Source organism: Schistocerca cancellata, chromosome 5, assembly GCF_023864275.1.
Source record: "Schistocerca cancellata isolate TAMUIC-IGC-003103 chromosome 5, iqSchCanc2.1, whole genome shotgun sequence".
Classification (NCBI taxonomy): Eukaryota; Metazoa; Arthropoda; class Insecta; order Orthoptera; family Acrididae; genus Schistocerca; species Schistocerca cancellata.
This window is the reverse complement of record NC_064630.1, coordinates 727023321-727029554: the sequence shown is the minus strand read 5'-3', so window position 1 is coordinate 727029554 and position 6234 is coordinate 727023321. Positions and strand designations below refer to the sequence as shown.

At 44.5% G+C, this 6234-nt stretch overlaps 1 pseudogene; it reads right to left on the bottom strand.

Moving 5' to 3' along the window:
* Positions 1-3577: 3577 nt before the first annotated feature.
* On the bottom strand, positions 3578-3695 carry LOC126189271 (5S ribosomal RNA; annotated as a pseudogene).
* Positions 3696-6234: the final 2539 nt, after the last annotated feature.

Below are 6234 nucleotides of genomic sequence, written 5' to 3'. Positions count from 1 at the left end.
CATGTATTTTAATACCTACTCCAATTTTTTTCTTTTGTTTCCTTTACTGCTTGCTCAATATAAAGATTGAATAACATCGGGGATAGGATACAACCCAGTCTCACTCCCTTCGCAACCACTGCTTCTCTTTCATGCCGCTCGACTCTTATAATTGCCATCTGGTTTCTGTACAAATTGTAAATAGCCTTTCGCTCCCTGTATTTTACCCCTGCCACCTTCAGAATTTGAAAGAGAGTATTCCAGTCAACACTGTCAAAAGCTTTCTCTACGTCTACAAATGTTAGAAACGTAGGTTTGCCTTTCCTTAATCTACTTTCTAAGATAAGTCGTAGGGTCAGTATTGCCTCCCGTGTTGCACCATTTCTACGGAATCCAGACTGATCTTCCCCGAGGTCGCCTTCTACCAGTTTTTCCAGTCGTCTGTAAAGAATTCGTGTTAGCATTTTGCAGCCGTGGCTTATTAAACTGGTAGTTCTGTAATTTTCACATTTGTCAACACCTGCTTTCTTTGGGATTGGAATTTATATTCTTCTTGAATTGTGAGGGCATTTCACCTGTTTCATAAATCTTGCTCACCAGATGGTAGAATTTTGTCAGGGCTGGCTCTCCTAAGGCCATCAGTAGTTCTAATGGAATGTTGTCTACTACCGGGGCCTTGTTTCGAGTTACGTCTGTCAGTGCTCTGTCAAACTCTTCATGCAATATCATATCTCCCATTTCATCTTCACCTACATTCCCTTTCATTTCCATAATATTGTCCTTAAGAACATCGCCCTTGTGTAGACCCTCTATATACTCCTTCCACTTTTCTGCTTTCGCTTCTTTGCTTAGAACTGGATTTCCATCTGAGCTCTTGATATTGATGCAAGTGGTTCTCTTTTCTCCAAAGGTGTCTTTAATTTTCCTGTAGGCAATATCTATCTTACCTCTAGTGATGTACGCCTCTACATCTAGTATTTATTAGCACACGGAAACCTAATGACGCAGCTGAGTAAGAAATTGAAAAAAGGAAGCGTAGCTGGGAGAAAAGGGGAGCATTTTGTTTACTGTTCGAGGAGATAAACAGTCGTACACCAAGCTATATCCACTGACGTTCCAACCACACTCATCTGTCCTCACTCCTTACTCCCCCTACGAGTCCCAGTGGTTTATTATCTTACACCGCTACTTTCTGCAGACTCGTGAATTGGCGACACTTTTTCTCCACCGGAAAATATAGCGTCTAATCTTAAACATATTAAATGGGAAGAAGCGCCGGGACTGGCACTAAATATTTACCAACCTAAACCCCACGCCACCCATAAAATCTTAAAAACTGGAAGTCTTTCCATTGTCCTACCGGCAATGGTCCTCGTTCTTACTACCCACTCTTGCACAGTAAATCACCATCTGCCTTATAACATAAGCAAAACATATCACTTTGCGTCGTGTATCATCGATACCTTAGCAATCCCCTTAGCCCCTACTTCGATCACTCCATATTTGCAACAACCTATGAACACACCGACTCCTCTGCCCTCTTTCTTGTTTCCAGCTTCCAGTATCTACGCCATTTATCCCACACAGAACTCAACACTCCAAATACAGCTCATGACATTGGATAGTCCATAAAAAATGTAACACTGCTCACTGTGCTTCGTGTAGTTGGTTATGATGTGATCTCCCTCTCATAATGACTGCGAGCAGTTGCTAGCTCCATTGACAAACAATAGGGCTGAAAATAATTACTACTTTTCCTTCACCATTTACATGTTCCTAATTTGGCTGTCTCTGTTTATTGATTAGATATGTTGTTTGTGGATCATCTGGAAGACGAAAGCAGTCTTGACTAGGCTCAAAACTAAAAGACTTCATAGTAAAAAAGCCTCATATGTAATAGTCAGGTATGAATTTTCTGAAGTATTACGTAGTGGCTGTCCTGAGATGTTTGTTCCATGGTCCATGAAATCATCTTACTGGCAACGAATTTTTTCAAAAAATCGTTTTAATCATAAAATATGACCAGAGTTCCGTTTCAGATTCGTGATAACAATTTCAATTCGTGAGAAATGAATGGCAGTGAGGCATGGTTGCTAAATGGGTAATATCAGTCCATAAATCTCACACTGTTGCTCCTAGGATTATTTTGTAACTTATCGTAATTTCCCCTCTGGCTAGGATTTGTCTATGTGAACGTATGAAGTTGAACCGCAATTCGGAACCTAGTTTAAACTGTACGTTACTTATAACTGGCCGGGTAAGTCAGTTCAAAAATCTGTTTTAGACATGGGCATACCACTTAGTAAGATATAATCGGCCTCCAGGCTGAGGACAAATTTGTCAGGAAGAGCTTGATAACACACAAGAGGTGACTGTTTTGTCTGGAAAAAGGCTGGTCTCTAAACTATTGTGAAATTCTTTCGTTTAATGTATGTTTCAACTGCCTGAAGAGATAACTTTTACGATGCCTCGTTTTCGGGTGTTTCAGGAAAGTAAGAAATTTATGGTGCTTTGTCTGTGAGTGCAGAAGTATGTTTCCCACTTGTTCTGTTTTATGGGCTTGGAGAACAATTGTCAAAACGAAGTCGTACTTTTCGATTTTCCAATTATGAATTTGAATTTCTATTCCGAGTGCAAATTGAGAGTTAACCATACCTTACAAGCCACAGTAATTTCTAAAACGTGGATGTACTTTCAAATAGTCTCAGTATATCAGAGCTCAATTACCGCATATTGTATCACTCGTGTAATTATCAATATAAGGTGAAAACGGTTTTGTTTAAACAACATTTACCTTTTCAGTCGAATTAGGATTGTTTCTTCTCGTGTAACAGAGCGTCTTCGACCAAAATTTAAAATAATTACACAAGTTGCCATTTCTGAGGATGACACAACTGTGTCGAAACATGTCAATGACACAAAAATAAAAGCAGGAAAGGTTGTATTTCACAATGGCGGATAACTATCAAAAGAGTTTTACTGACGTAACTATGAATGCCAACAGTCATACGAATTTCAGTTGAAACACACAAATAACTGCGACACATTATTTTGTTTTCTGTTTCCACTTAGGATTTCGGAGAATGATGTCTTTATCATCAGGTGATAGCTCTGTTTACAGTTATCTCCCATTACTGATTTAAAAATAGCAACCTTTCTCTGGCTACACAGTGTCTCCGTCTCCGTCTCCGTCGGTCTCTCACTCACTCACTGTCTCTCTCTCTCTCTCTCTCTCTCTCTCTCTCTCTCTCTCTCTCTCTCTCTATTCTCTCCGCCACACCCCTCCCTCTTTCACAGTCCGGCCCTTCGTGCATTATCTCCGTCCATGCCTCACTCACTCCCCCTTTCTTCCTACATGGTTTTCTCAGTAGAGACACAGTGTTGAGAGTTTTCTCAACTATTAAGCATTCAGTTATCAACAAAACCGACCGGGCGCCATGTCATCCTCAAGCTAGAGGCGTCAGTGGACGCGGATATGGAGGGACATGGGGACAACACACCGCTCTCCCAGTCGTATGTCACTTTACGAGACCGGAGCCGCTACTTCTCAATCAAGTAGCTCCTCAGTTTGCCTCACAAGGGCTGAGTGCACCCCGCTTGCCAACAGCGCTCGGCAGACCGGATGATCACCCATCCAAGTGCTAGCCCAGCCCGACAGCGCTTAACTTCGGTGATCTGACGGGAGCCGGTGTTACCACTGAGGCAAGGCCGTTGGTTAAAATCTTCCTAGATAAAGTGAAACTTGCCTCTAACCACTGTAAGATACACAAACTATGTGATCACACCTATTAGTGGACATCAGTGTGAGGTGTGTCCGCCTTTCGCCTTTATGGCGGCTCGAACTCTGCTGGGGTCACTTCCAATGAAGTGTCTGCATGCCTGTGGAGGAGTGGTAGGCCATTTTTCCTCAAGGTCCGAAACATAAAAGATAGAGATGTTGAATGCAGCGGTCCGGAGCGAAGTCGACGTTCTACCTCAATCCAGAAGTGCTCCGCTAGGGTCAGGTCGGGACTCTGGACAGACTACTCCATTTCAGGAATGTTATTGTCCACAAACCGTTGCACAGCAGATGCTGCTCTAAGATACGGTGTGTTGCGCTGCTGATACAAACATTGTGTGTGAACCGTTCCTCTACTGTACACAGTACTCAGTGCTGTCAAATGTCCTGATGTCCTTCCACATTTAGCGTTTTCTTAAGCACAACAAGGGAACCACAACCTAACGACGAAAAACACCCGCATGCTGTAACACTATCTAGTCAGTTGGCACTAGACGTGATGGAAGCTAACGTACTCCTGGCGTTCGCCAAATCCAAATCCTTTCATCGCATTGCCACAGGGCGTCGAGTGATTCATCACTCCAGTCAATCGTTTCTAATCATACACTGTCCATTGGCGTCACTCTTTACGCCTTTTGGAGTATCGCTTAGCATACTACGCAGAAGTGTAGCTTGTGAGGAGATGCTTTACATAGCACCCCATTCCTTTTAACTCCCAACGCGCAGTCGTGATAGATGGTCTGCTGGAAACTCTTTGGAGCACAAGAGTGATCCCTTTCGCTTATTTGATACGATTTTTTACAACCACCCTCTGCATTGCTCGACTGTCCCTGTTCCGTCAGTGCATGAGGTCTGTCTGGTCTAAACTACACTAATGCTCATAAATTAAGGATAATTGCAGAACGTGGTGGCACACAAACTGGCACTACACAAAACTGGCGCTAACAGCACAGGCACATAGGGAACACACACGACTCAGATCTTTAGGTCCACGGTATTGGTGATAAGTTCAGAAAACAGTCCCGATACACACGTCCTACAAACCGCCACTGTTTCCTGCGCATGTACCCCGACATCAGTATGGGATATGATGGCCATGCACACGTACACAGGCCGCACGACGGGTTGGCATACTCTGGATCAGGTGGTCGAGCAGCTGCTGTGGTATAGCCTCCCATTCTTACACCAGTGCCTGTCGGAGCTCCTGAAGTGTTCTAGAGGTTGAAGACGTGCAGCGATACGTCGACCGAGAGCATCTCAGACGTGCTCGATGGGGTTTAGGTCTGGAGAACAGGCATGCCACTCCACTCTCCTGATATCTTCTGTTTCAATGTACTCCTTCACGATGGCAGCTCGGTGGGGCCGTGCGTTATTATCCATCAGGAGGAAGGTGGGACCCACTGCACCCCTGAAAAGGCGGACATACTGGTGAAAAATGACATCCCGATACACCTGACCTGTTACAGTTCCTCTGTCAAAGACATGCAGGGCTGTACGTGTACCAATCATAATCCCACCCAAAACCATGAAACCACGACCTCCATACATGTCCCTTTCAAGGACATTAAGGGGTTGGTATCTGGTTCCTCGTTCACGCCAGATGAAAACCCGACGAGAATCACTGTTCAGACTATACATGGACTCGTCCATGAACATAACCTGGGACCACTGTTCCAATGACCATATATTGTGTTCTTGACACCAGGCTTTACGGGCTGTCCTGTGACGAGGGGTCAGTGGAATACACCTTGCAGGTCTCCAGGCGAATAAACCACGTCTGTTCAGTTGTCTGTAGACTGTGTGTCTGGAGACAACTGTTCCAATGGCTGCGGTAAGGTCCCGAGCAAGGCTATCTGCAGTACTCCGTGGCCGTCTGAGGGCACTGATGGTGAGTTAATGGTCTTCTTGTGGTATTGTACACTATGGACGTCCCATACTGTAGCGCCTGGACACGTTCCCTGTCTGCTGGAAACGTTGCCATAATCCTGAGATCACACTTTGTAGCACACGGAGGGCCCGTGCTACGACATGCTGTGTTTGACCAGCCTCCAGTCGCCCTAGTATTCTAGCCCTCATAACGTCATCAATATGTGTTCCTTGAGCCATTTTCAACGAACATACACGATTACCACGTCTGAAAACGTCTGCAAACTTACTCGCTATACCGTACTCTGACATTCACCAACACACCTCTGCGTATGTGGACTGCTGCCAGCGCCACAGTGCGACGACCGCAGGTCAAATGCACCACATGATCATACGCTGAGGTGATTTAAACCCGCAAACCGTCCACCAGAGCGTTGTTTCACCATGTATCAGCATTTTCCTTAATTTATGAGCATGAGTGTAGCTGTGGTTATAAATTCGCCTTTCTACTTCACAATCGCAGCAGCTTCAGTCGGCTTGGCCAGTTTTATAAGGGTTGAAATGTTACTGATGGATCTGTTACTCCCCATTCTCCTGAATGGAATGAACAG